General features: G+C 42.8%; 1 protein-coding gene across 7 annotated transcripts in view; it reads right to left on the bottom strand.

Annotated features, from left to right (window-relative positions):
- The window catches only part of SCUBE1 (signal peptide, CUB domain and EGF like domain containing 1), a 181,717-nt gene that overhangs the window by 53,494 nt on the left and 113,971 nt on the right, over positions 1-14,252 (bottom strand). The window lies entirely within an intron of this gene.

Consider the following 14,252-nt stretch of genomic DNA (forward strand, 5'->3'; position numbering starts at 1 on the left):
GACCCCTCCCCCTGCAAAGATCCAGCCGTTCTTATTCACCTAGTCTGGGTCACAAATCAACATGAATGCATTTATTTTCTGTCTTTCTTACAGCTTGGTTTGCTACGGTACCAACCTTCTGTTTCCTCCCCACACCACAAAATCTAAATAAATTATTAGTATGAGAGACTGTGCACATTAAAAACCTGTTAAAATTTAAAAGGTGCCTGCGCCTTTAAAAGAATGTGGAATAATCTGCATGGTTTTTTAATTCAGATTTTTGTTCAGATTAGAAGTGTGAAATGCATCACATAAGATTTTTTAGAAGCAGAATGCACTAGTTAGGCTCTGAACCCAGATTCCCCAAGCCGTTTTAGTCAGGAATTTCCAAATTTTGTCACAGTAAACTTCCTCAACTCAAGGAAAAGCATTGAGAAGAAAGAAAAAAAGAAATATTCAATCCTCTAACACAGGATCTATTCATATCGCCATTCTTAAGGTAGAAATCTCTCTATTAGGTAACCTTTTCTTCAATATTTTCTTATGATGATCTTGTGAAAGCGTCCTTTGTGCAAATGCTAAATTTTCCCGTATCCTCCAACTGAGGATGTCAATTTGCAGGCACTACACACCATAACGCCAAACAGCAGAGCATGCCAACTAATGAGGGAGGCACAAAGAATGCTACACAAGCCCATGGCTTGTTTTAAGTTACCACCCTAAGGGATCTCAAGAATACAAAATGACAACAATAATCTGTGTCAAATTACCCGTAATATGGGGATGTAGGGAGGCGAGAAAGTGGCCATATTACACCACTGATGTAGATATTGAGGATTTGTAGTTCGTTTTGCCTTCGAATTCCATCATAAATTGTGCTTAATGTGTGTTGGGCCATGGCTTGCTTAACCAGTAAAGTGGCAGCTCCAGCTCAGCCTCCCCAGAATCAGTGACTTCAGCTGGAGTCTTAAGTGATACAGGTAGAAAGTCTTATTATTTCTATACTTCTTAATTGTCAAAGTTTTTAAGTAGCGCACACAAAGATTACAAAAAAAGCACTCAGTGGATAAAATCGCTGTAAAACTTAGAACTTCCTTCATTCAGAGACATGGCAATAAATCTAAAGCTGCCATTTTGGCCTCTGCGCCAAGTTCAAGATTCTGGTGTAGAAAGAACTACACTGCTTGTGACAAGGGGACTTTCCCCACTATATATCAGACAAGCACCATTTCTACTGTCTTTTCAGCACCATGAAGATTTTCCACTTTCAACAACCCCTTTAAGCGGAGATTTTTTAAAAATCAAAATCGGTATCTGTATCGGATTTGAATTTTGTGTGTGTGTAAGAAATTGTTTTCATTGCAAGCAATTGTTTCATATATCTTTTCACTGCATTGTGAAATTGCTTCGGGGTGCTTCATCGCAAGTGATTCATAAATGAAATTAATAGTGACAACAATAATAGACATGTGCAAAGGGTACCAAAATAATTTTGCGCAATAATTTGTTGGGAATGGACACTTGCTTTTGAATCAAGTGGGATCGATCAGCAAGGACCAATAGTTTAAAGTACATTGATTCTCTTTGTTTGCCTATGTGCAGTAGCATCTTTCACTGGCGCATCTGAAGGTGCCCTTTTGTTCACTTGCGCTTCCTCTTTAATATATTTTTTCTTGAAATCTTTTCCTAACAAGAAATCAAAGACAGCTTACGGGATATTTTTTAATGTAATCAAGTAAACTGTTTTCTTAATTAACAAACTTTGCAAATAGGCTGAATAAAGTTTCCCAGTCTGTATCCAACATAAAATGATTCCTGCAAAGCACTCATCTGTGTGCAAATGCTATCTGAGCACATAAAGGCTGAGGCAGGTTTGAACAAATTTCTGTCATGTCACTTTCTCCCGTCTCCCATATAAGTCTACTTTGAAATACAAATGGTAATCTGTCACACATGGATTTGGGTGTCAACTATTTCCCTCTGGGCATATCCACTCTGAACATTATCCACCAGCTAATCAATTTTTTAAAAGGCCTTCAAGGCTGCCAAAAGATCAGTCACCTTGTAAAACAAACATCTATTTTATCTTACATCATTGTTAGAGGCTATTAGATTTATACAAGACAAAAGGAGTGAATGCAAAGTGCATCTCATACAGAGATTAGATATAAAATGTTGATGTTGCACAGGTGTGAAAAGTTTGCCTCTTAAATTTTGAGAAATTCTGCTTTTTAAAAATTTGGTAGTTTGGTGCTATGAAACTAAAGAGAATACCACTGTATTTATGGCACGATAACCACATGATGTAACTGCTAGAAAAAGGTGCAAAAATACTGAGCTGTCATATCTAGTTTTCAAAATATTATTAGGTTTTTTCTTATTGTATCCAAAAATATAATTGTAAAAGGCACGCTATAAAATTGAAAAATGTCTCTTTCCCAAATCACAATGGTTTAAATCTTGCAGACGGTACAGGTACCCCCAGAACTGCTGTTCATTTTAACAAGTGGCTTTTGCATATTTCCAGCTGGTACACTGATATCAGGGACTGGAAGGGCTCCAAAAAGTTTGTGGTGAAGGCAGTTGACCAGGGAGAGGGGACCAGTGATTTATGGGGCACTTGCAAGCCAGGGGCCAGGGAAGGAGGGAGAGTCAGGGCAGGATGTGGAGCCTGAAGAACAGATGGTTTAGGCAAGGGATAGGTCAGTAGATTCCCACCTTCCCTTGCCCCACTGTCTCCTAGAACCAGGAGGTGCTTGAAAAGGGAAGAGCAGTGATGACTTCCGTGCAGGAGAAGTCTCAGGTGGTGGGTACGCAACCTGTCCTAGGTAAAGGTAAAGGGGCCCCTGACCATTAGGTCTAGTCGTGACCGACTCTGGGGTTGCAGCGCTCATTTTGCTTTATTGGCCGAGGAGGCCAGTGTACAGCTTCTGGGTCATGTGGCCAGCATGACTAAGCCACTTCTGACAAACCAGAGCAGCGCACGGAAACGCCATTTACCTTCCTGCTGGAGTGGTACCTATTTATCCACTTTGACGTGCTTTCAAACTGCTAGGTTGGCAGGAGCAGGGACCGAGCAACGGGAGCTCACCCTGTCACGGGCATTCGAACCGCTGACCTTCTGATCAGCAAGCCCTAGGCTCTGTGGTTTAGACAACAGTGCCAGCCGCGTATAAAGCAGAGAAGGGGAGGGGTCCCACTGTTGCTGGAGTAGCTGTGCCATATGACCCAAACCTGTCTAGAGGCTAGAAATGTGGGTATCTGGAGCACCATGAAAGCTGTTTTTAGTTAACTCTTTATTGGCAAGAGAAACACTATCAGACGTGTGTCTTCCTTACCTGGGTCCCACCCCAGATTAGCTGCACTCAATCCTGATACCTGGCCGTGGCCCTACATATATTTATTGCATCTTGACTGAGCGACTGTAACACATTCAATGTGGAGCTCCTTGATAAAACCAGTTGGAAACCTCAATGACTGCAGAATGATGCTGCTGCTAAAATCTTGAGTGGGGCAAAGTGTTGGCTCATGCAAGTCCCTTATTGTATCAGCTGCACCAGCTGTCAGTCTGTATCTGAGTGCAATTCAAGATACTTCAAAGCACTAAGCAGCTTGAGGCCAAATTACTTGAAGGACCCTTTCCTTGGCCATGAACCTCCTCTTCCCTTGAGATCAGCTGCTGCTCTCCTCTTCCATGCACCACAGCTTTCAGGGCACAACTGGTGGCAATGCACAAGTGCACTTCCTTTGTGATAGCACAACTGAAGTGTGTAGTTGTATCCTACCAGCAACCTGAGGAATATATGTTAAACAAGCTTTCATTTCTCTTACTGCTTAGTTTTGTTTATTATTACCGTATTTTTCGCTGTATAAGACGCACCAGACCATAAGATGCACCTAGTTTTTGGAGGAGGAAAACAAGAAAAAAAATATTCTGAATCTCAGAAGCCAGAACAACAAGAGGGATCGCTGTGCAGCGAAAGCAGCGATCCCTCTTGCTGTTCTGGCTCCTGGGATAGCTGCGCAGCCTGCATTCGCTCCATAAGATGCACACACATTTCCCCTTACTTTTTAGGAAGGAAAAAGTGAGTCTTATAGACCAGTCAGTTGGCAGAGTCCCCTCCATGGCTTCAATTGCCACCAGACTTTATTTACTTATTTATCCACTCCAAAAGGAGTCACTCAAAGCAGATTAAAAAATATAAAACCATCAAACTAACAATTAAAAGAACACAAGTGACTAAGTGCAAGATGAAGAAGCAAGGACATGAACCCCATTTGGCTATTCAGGAGGAACGATTAAGAGTGGCATGAGGCAGCCACATTCGCTTGCTCACCTCATGGCTGCACCCCACACTGGGCAGCATGCCAGCATTAGGACAGCCTGCCAAACATGAGTACTCAGGACGCCAACTCATGGGGAGCAGCCCTATACAAATCAGCAGGCACTGGTCCACTGCAGTCATGCTCCCCGATACACGGCCAGCATTGGAGAAAGAAGACGGGTTGTACCCAACCAAGCCACTCAGAGTAGACCGACTGAAATCAATGGACTTCACGACTAACTTAGGAAGTCCCTTGATTTCAATGGGACTCATTGGAGTATGGTTTAGCTGGATACAGCCCTTGGATTTATATACATAGCTATGTTTCCGTGGGATTCCTTGGGAAAGAACAGATATTTTGTGTCTCATTCAGGCACACACACACGGTAAATGCATTCTCAGGTATTTGAAAACACAAATGGTACAGTATTTCCACTGTGTGTGATTTGTTTCAAGGAAGTAGGCAGTGTATTACATAGCTAGGTTACCATGACAATGAGACAGAAAGAACAAGAAATGTTTGCTTAGAAGAGCATTCAGTCAAGCAACCCGAGGGCAACACCCCCATGGTTAAACAGAATATGAGAAAGTTAAGAAGGGCTCTTAGTCGGGTAGAACAAAATGCGGTAGCTTTTGAGGTCCGTGGTTGCACAAAGGGTAGCTGAGACATCTAAACAAGTATAGGTGAGATCAACTGATTTCTTTTCCATTAGACAAAACGTGCGTATGATGGGCTAAAAGGAAAATATTACACAAGCACTTATTCCTGTAAAACTCAACTAGATATTGCTCCGATGAGGGAAGCTTCATAACTCAAATATTCTTTGGCAACTTCAAGATGCAAAGTTCTAATTTCTCTTTCTGCCCAGGACATATGCCAAGATGTCAGGGAAAGAAGACTCCCCTGCCCCTCCACCTGGCAATCCAAGGCTGGTCCTACGAAAATGAGTCTAGATTTAGCCCATAAAAGAGAGAAAAAACATAGTTTCAGAACATGACCGCAGGACGTTCTAAGCAGCCAGGAATTAAGAGAACCAAGTTAAAAAACATCACAGTTATTCAAACGACGTAATAATCTTATTTAGAACAATAAGGATAATTGATACCAATTCCATCTCCCTCCTTTGCCCAAATTAATGCCCGAGGAAACCTAGCTCTGAATTTCCTGTGGCTGCTGCTGGCACTGCAATCTCACTGTGTTCAGAGCTCCTTATGAATTTCCACTCTTAAATCAGCTTATATCCAAAAAATCTCCTGCTCTGTCAGTTATACATGTTGTGTCTAATGTGATTAAATGCTCAACTGATTAGACTCTATATATTTCAGTCAGGGCAGATTAAGAATGAAGCCAGCACCTGGCAAGGAAATTGCACAGAAGCCAAGAATTTGTGGATCAATGCCCACTAAGCTGGAAGTACAAGTGTCAAAAGAGGTGGGGGCTGCCACAGGTTAACACTGAGATGACTGCATTGACTGACGGAGCTTCTTTCCTTCCCCTCTCTGTTTTCAGGAATTTGCAGTTATGTTCACTGTTGTATCTCTTATGTGCCGGTTACATTGGGAACCCCGATGTGTAGATGTGTATGAATACGTATAATAATGTGTATAATAATCCAAGAATTGTTTATGTTTTTAGCAGAACCAGTAAAAACAATTCATTTTTTGTTGAGATCCAAGAGCAAGACCGGAATTAGAAAAAAACAGAAAACAACCCAGTGCAGGAAAATTCCATTCCTATGGTAAAAGGGATTAGTCAGCAGCAGTGGGGTCTCTTGTGCTTGTGGCGAAAGACAGGAGGATTTCACTTGCTTTCACTGGTTTGTAGTGAAAGCTTACTTGCATGCAATGTCTCTTTTGCAGTGTATGCTTAATCTCTGTTCCTTGTGTTTGAAACACAGCTGTAGCTGTTGAGAGAGGAAGGGTTGCTCAGCCACATGCTGCCAGGGTCTTATGTCTATGGGAGAAATTTATAACAGTCATACTTTAGAGGCATGGAGTTCTCCCTTGCTTACCTTTTTGGGGTGCATGATCCTTGCAGCCAAAGTTGGGTGTTCTTGTTCTGGTGTCCTGTAAGGTTTCTGAAAAGACGGTTGTTCACAATCTGCCCTTCCAATATTTCTCCAATACTTGTTGTTTTGTCCAAAGTGCTCAAGAGAATCCCCATCAGAAATGTTACTTGCTCTACGTTCTGGCAGTTAATTTTAGGTTCTGGACCTTTTGGTCATACCGGGTCTCTCATTTAGATGCTGATGTGCATTGCTTCAATTTCTCTACTGGTCGTTGACCAAAATAAATATATAGTTACGCTTTACTTCAAAATGTAGTTTAGCCTCCTTCTTTCTTTCCCCTTGAAAGCCCATTGCTTACTAAAGAACAGCAGTAGGCCCCGAACTCCAAAGCTTGCCTTATTTCTCCCTGCCACCGCAAGACAAAACATAAACTTCAACCTCTTCCTATGCATATTTATTCAGAAGTACATCTCACCGTGTTGAACATTACTTAAACATCTCAATCTGCAACAAAATGTTGTGGTGTGGAGTGCCAATCAGCCCGGCCATCCTCCAGGAAGTTACATTCCTTTTCCCCTCCCCGGGAGGTAAGAATTCTCCTACCACTGAGCATGTCCAATCTTCATTGTCTTGGCTTTCAGCGGAGGGCAGAGGAAAGTTACCTTCTTATGTTTCCCCCCCTAAATGTATTTTGTCCTTCTGCAAACCGTGGGATCCCCTCAATTCTGTTGATACCTTGCTCTTTTATATGTGTGGAGCCATTTTGGCTACATTAGGACTAAACACTTATTCAGGAACATCACTAACTGGGAGAATAATTATGAATCAATTGAATGTACCACATTGATGATGTTGTAGGATAGGATGCATTTGTCCTGAGATGGAAAATACTGGGGATGGTAGTGACACAGTTTTAGTACCATGGTCTAGATGAGGAAGACAGATGGAGACGCTCATTATCCAAGGCCATTTGTGGAAAATTATTATGCTTGCACAGTCTGGAACAGACTCTACCCTGCACACTTTATACAAACTCCCCTCCAGATACAACCCAGGAGTTGTGTACTCTGAAGCTGATGAATCCAAAAGGAACTGATGTCATATCACATAAATATCACCATCTCTGCATATACACACACAGAGAAGCTGAGCTATACCTTTTACTTGGCGATAATTCTTTTCTCTGATGACCTCAAAAATATAGTTTTATAATGCAGCCCCTTCATCATTCTGACAAGAAAATGTCATACATACACCCATGTGTCCCTAGCATCTAACACTGTATCTTTGATTTGAAGCCACTTTGGCTAAAAAGCAAGGTATAAATATAACCACCCTGGGTGGATATAAAGCTACTTTAATTAAACAAGCAAATAAGTAAATAGGGCAGTCATGTGCTCCAATACACTATGGAGAGTAATCCAATGTCGCCATGCTAACGCAACACCTGCCATGCCTTACATTTATCCAGCCCAGAACAAGACAGGGAAAAACAGAGCTGTGCAAATTACAGAATGGTGCAACCACCATGACCCATGAAGTTGGGACCTTGCTGTGCACACCTGAGAACTCAGATAAGACGAGGTTCAGCCTACTTCCTCATAACCTTATTGACCAGAGGTCACAGCTCTTCTGCCATCCTTGGACTCAAAGGATGACGCCCCGCAGTACCTCTGTCCCACCCCCGGTCTCCAACAAGTGTCACAGTCTACAAAATCAGGAAAGGGTCGGAGCATGCCACACAACAGGCCTCGCCAGACTACACAAGGCTCTTGTTGACTCTTAGCTTCTTGCAGGGACAACTTCTTTTGTAGCTACTGACAGTTCTGTATGCTCTCTGTATGAGCGGGATTGGTGTCTGCTTCCAGTGAGCTCAAGGACCCAGAGGATTTGTCAGCAACATCCCCACCTCATTCCCCTGCCCATGGCAACCCTGCCAGGACCCACCACCGATCACAGTGTGGTCATGTTCTGGAGATAAAGTGGAGAGGTTGTGGCGAGGAAGTGGACAAATGGCAATGGTGCCCCACGTCAGCTGGATCCGGCCAATTCACTCATGCTGACAGTGAGACAGACATCCCATTATGTCCTTCCACTCCACCCCAAATACAACATGCAAACTACCAGATATAACGATGCCATAGCACCATCCATTGTGCGACACAGGCAGCAAGACAACAACGCCCAAGCGTTGTAAGCACCCCAGCATACATATGGATAATTCCTTGTATACCACACACTGCTTGCGATCACAACACACAAAGGGAAGGAATGAGAGATGTCACAGCACCCAGACAGCTCCCTCGGGACAGGTGTGCACTTTGTGCAGGCCACACTTATTTTTCACATGCCTGGCCAGCAACCATCTTGTCAGAGGCAAAAGAGAAGGAGCTCCTTGGACTCAAAGCCATATTGCAGAAAGAACAGGTGTGTCCTACGAACACAGCCATAGCAGACACACCACGAGGCATTTGTCTCCCCACAAACTAAGTCATCAACACCCTGAGAGTGTGCGCCGCAAGAAAAGTCATAGCCTGGTGGAACAGGGGGTCCATGTTTCAATTCCAGGGCATGACTCCCTGCCAGAAATGGTGAGGAAAGACCCCACATGCAGAGACCATGCGAACAGTACCCACTCCTCTAACAGGTCCAGTCCCTCACAGACCAGGCAGTGGGCATGAGGAGAGTGTGGAGGGGCCACTGGCCTTGACAGCATCAAACTTCCCGCCTCCGAGTCCCATTTTGAAGTCAGAGAGAAAGGAAGAGAGAAAGATCCCTCCCTACCAACCCCAAGCGACAAAGAAACAAGACAAGTGGCAGACACAAAGTCTATATTGAACAGCATCCAGGAAGCAGGAGATGCTGAAAGGGAAAGGCACACATACGGGGTCACTAACCACCAGCAGGGCTCCCATGCCTGGGACAGCGGCTCAACCTGGAACAGAGGAGCAGGCGCAGAGTCCCTCGTGGCTCCAGCTCTCGTGAGGAGGGAGCGGGGTAGTGCCTTCTGAGTCCCTGAGAAAGGCAGGGACTAAGGCCGTGATTCTCCTTTGGTGATTGCAGCTGAACACTGTATGCTGTGGCAGCTCGCTCTCCTCCGCGGGTCGGGGCTGTGGTTCTGCAAGGCAAAATCGCTCGTGAGTGGTTGACGCTGAGGGCTCGCCCTGCCAAACAGACCCTGCTCCCAGCTCTTTGGGGAGAAGAGTCTCACAGCAGCTCAGTTTGGGCAAAAGAAAGGGCAGAACATGGGACAGGGTTGCTGCAATTGTACACCACAGCACGGCTGCTCCCTCCCATTGCTTACCTGTATGGGGCACTCTGTCCCTTTCTTTGGACAGGGGCTGTGGTTGGGTGCTTGCGTCTGTCATTTGAAGGGCAGGTACCTGTTAGGGTTCTAGGCAGAGAAGAGTTTGTCACATGTTCGAATTCCTCCGAGCATTCCGAAGAAAGCCCGTCTGTGCAAAGGGCTCCCTCTTTCTGCTTTCTGAGTTCTCCTGTGTGTACTCTGGCTGTACACAACCTGAGGCACCTATTATCGGAATTCTGGTCTCCCTGTAGGTGGGTGGGATTTATATAACTTGTGTGCTGATCCACAATATATCCTACACTCTGTTGTGGCAGTGCGGGGGAGGGGCCTTGCTCAACCCTTTTTTTTGGGTGGGCAGGAATAGGATTAGGCATAAATGTGCTCCTCCCTTGCTCTGCCCCATTTTGGTTGCTTCTTACATTCCACAGGGCGGCTTCTGCCATAAACTAGAGCCCCTCGGTGGCCATAACTGAATTCTGTCCCAAATAAATAAAACATATATAAGAAAAATGTACCACAATAAATATCAATTACCAACAAAATCCAAGGTACAATTTATTTCGAAAATCCTGAGAGCTAGCAGTGACAACCCTTTTCAACCTCCTTGTTTAACCTCCTATGAAAACGCATGGATGTTACCCAATGCAATTCATTCTGTTCCACAGCTTGGGTTCCTGCAATGATGGGTGAGGACTTGAGAACAACAGAAGGTGCACCTCGCCCACCACCCTCTCCTGCAGTGGCCAAACTGGTGCCTCCAGGAAGCAAGACTTATAGCTGCGGACAGACATATTTTCCATGATTTTTTTCCTAATCCTGATCGCCGTATCTTCTGGCAGTGAATTCCAAACTGTATGTGAACGAGTCCTTGCTTTTGTCTGTCTTGACTTCATTGAACGACCCAAGGTCTAATGTTATGAGAGTTGGGGTAAACATCCCTTTAACTACTTTCTCCACACCATACATAACCTTATATACCTGTTATGTTCCCCCTCCCTTTCTTCACAAGGGAGTTGCTCCCTTCCCTTGATCCTTTTGGTCGTCCTTTTCTGCACCTTTACCAGTGCTGCAGTATCTCTTATGAGGCACGGCAGTATGGTCGCACCACGGATTTGTACAGAGGCATTGTGATATTGACAGTTTTACCTTTGATCCCTTTTCTAATATAACATGGAATCCAGCAACCCCTTTTTATAGTTGCCACACACTGGATCAACAGAGAGCTATGCACCACAAGCCCAAGTTCTTCATTCAGGTCAATCATGGCCCGCCTAGACCCCAACAATGGATATATGAAGTTGAGCTTCCCTGTCTCAGTGTGCACTTACAATTGCTTTAATTCATTGGCTTGCTTAGGGAATAAAACAACTTCTAGTTGTTTTACATTGCTTTCATACAACCCAAACTTCATCTCAAACACCATGTTTTCCAACAAAGGAAGTTCACCCATTCAGTTGCGGTAAATCACAGACAAGTTAAGACATTATGATGTACACAGTGGCATGAATCAGCCCCTTGTCTCTAAGCCAAAATGTTGATTATAAATAGTATACCAATCATTACAGCATTGTCTTCTATTTAGCATAGTACAGAATCAAGTCCCTATGCAATATGCCAGTCCTAAAAGACAACCAATAATACCGGGATCTTTGATGTCCTTTCCTACTACAGTTAGAATCATAGAATCATAGAGTTGGAAGAGACCACAAGGGCCATCGAGTCCAACCCCCTGCCAAGCAGGAAACACCATCAGAGCACTCCTGACATATGGTTGTCAAGCCCTCTGCTTAAAGACCTCCAAAGAAGGAGACTCCACCAGTTGTTCCTTAAAGAATCAGATCAATTATAGGAAAGATCTTCCATCCAAAGATCAGCAATGAAATCAAAGCTAAGCTTTGTACAAGACAGAAAGCCCATGTTTTGAATAGAAGACTGTAGAAAAACACCATAGCTAAAGGATGCTATACTAGCTACTGTATATCATACAAAATGCCAAGTCTGGGGAACTGATTAGGGTTTAAATCCCTTGCCTCACTTTATGCCCTACTGAACATGCCATTCTGATCCAGAGTCCTCCAACCTTTAGAAGTAGGGTTTTGCGGGGTTTTGCCCCAGCTACTCTGGGTTGCTTTCAACAAATTATAATACCACAAAGACCTGAAAATGTACTATGAGGCGGCTTGCTTGTGTTGAATGTAAGATTGATTGGTTGGAGCTGAAAAACAAAAATACTCTGGACTTAGAAGGATTTGATTTGGTGTATGGATGGCACACTTACCTATATTATGACAAAACTAAAGTGCACAAGGGATTCCACAACCACATGATAAGAAAGAACCTATACCGCGTTTGGACAAGATATAAAGACCTCCTAGAAAGGAAGGGGCCCCTGGTGGATATCCCCCATTGAGGCAGTGGCAGCTACGAATGTAAACACGAATAAGAACTGGGGTACATACAAGGACCTCCTTGAGCTTAGAGAGGGTACTAGAGGACTAAAAAAAAAAAAAGAAGAAGAAGATGTACAAAACTACCGGTATGTCTCAGATTGGTTTCAATATTTTCAAAATATATTTCAAGAAAAGATAAAGAAAAAAAATTTTTGGAAGGAGGATCAGAATATGGGAAAACAATATTGGGAAACAACAAAAAATTAATATCCAAACTTTATAAATTTGTACTAGAACGGGAGACCAAAGACAAAATGGTCAAGTCCATAATGACACACTGGGCTAAAGCTCTTGGACAGAACATTGACATTTTGGTTTGGGGAAAACTTTGGGGGGAAACTATGAACTTTTCAGCTTGCTATTTGATAAAGGAAAAAAAATACAAAAAATGTTTTCCAGGTGGTACTTAATTCCCAGTAAACTTGTTAAAATGTACAAAATAGGGTCCAAATTGTGTTTGCAATGTTCAGAGGCTGAGGGATCTTTCATACATATGTGGTGGCAGTGGAAACATGCCCCCAAATACTGGGAGATGGTCTATGATTCTTCAAATCACATTTCCAAAAAAATCCCCTGAAGCCTTTCTATTAGCAATAATTGGTGATGAGATCCCTAAGAAGACACACAGCTTATTTCTTTATGCAGCTTATTTCTTTAGCAGCCAGAATAGTGTATACTAGAAGTTGGAAATAAAGAGAAACCCCCACCAAAGAACAATGGCTGTACAAATTGACAGAACTCGCAGAACTTGCACATATGACTGTCAAAATAAGGAATCCAAATGAAAAAAGACAAAGGATGAGAGGGACAGTTTTGCGGAATATTAAAAATATATATACTAAAATCAATCTACAAGTAGGGATAATGTTGTGAACAACAGTTAAATACAATGAGGGATTAGAATGGGAAAGTAGGGTGGACTAATAAACTGATAAACAGCAATGCTAGGTTTATCAAGAATGCCATGGAAGGTCAGGTTAGGAGGTCTGCACAGAAATTATGTAGGATGGTAAAGTATGATGTGTAAATAGAAAAATGTAAAATGCAAAAACAATATTATTATTTTTTAAAAAACCACAAATTCAATGAAGCACAGGAGCCTGTACATCAATTTATAAATGATCATAGAAGTCCATTATTCATTATATGTGACCCCTTTGTGATGTTAGTAAATTCCACCCTAAGCTCCTATATGCTGATAAATATACAGTAGGTCTTCAGACAGGGCTATAAGCAACCTGTCAAGATGTGTGCCATTCACTTATCAATTTTACTGTGATGACCACCCCAAGATGTGGCAAACAGAGGGCCTACAGAGGCCAGTGGAAGAGCACATTTTCTGCAAGCAGAAGGTGCCAAGCCTGTTCGCTAATATCTCCAGCTAGAAGAATCTCTAGTTAGCAAGTTTGGGAAAGACTTCCATTGAACACCCTGGTGAGCCACTGTCCATCACAGTAGCAAATATATAAATTTATGAATATCTGTCTGTGTACACTCAAACACACACGCATATTGTTACTTGTCATACAGCTCTCTAAGAATCTTAGCTTTGGCCTCAACTTTTTATTGTTTCAAACTGGCCATTTATACCTTCTGAATGTCTTTATTTTTCAGACTTTGCATAACTCACACAAATTTGTAGTTTTCCAAGTTGGAATCTATACCTTCAAATCATTTCCCCTTCATCAGAAAAAAAACCTCACTAGGTTTCAGAAACGTTATGTGAAAATTAAAATATAGGGAGATTTCTGTTGTAATTCTTCACCCACCAACGTAATTATCCAAAGGACATAATAGATAATTTAGAAGAACATCAGGGACACAACACAAAAAAACAGTTTGTAACAAAAAAACCCCAGAGATAGCAGGGGAAACTATACAATCAAGTTGTGATTGCTTATTGCAGTGTTAAGATCAGGGGTCAGCAAACTTTTTCAGCATGGGGCCGGTCCACTGTCCCTCATACCTTGTGAGGGGCTGGACTATATTTTTTTTTGGGGGGGATGAATGAATTCCTATGCCCCACAAATAATCCAGAGATGCATTTTAAATAAAAGGACACATTCTACTCATGCAAAAATACCAGGCAGGCTCCACAAATAACCCAGAGATGCATTTGAAATAAAAGGGCACATTCTACTCATGTAAAAACACGCTGATTCCTGGACCGTCCGTGGGCCGG

Source organism: Podarcis vaucheri (assembly GCF_965113315.1).
Source record: "Podarcis vaucheri genome assembly, chromosome: 5".
Taxonomy (NCBI): Eukaryota; Metazoa; Chordata; class Lepidosauria; order Squamata; family Lacertidae; genus Podarcis; species Podarcis vaucheri.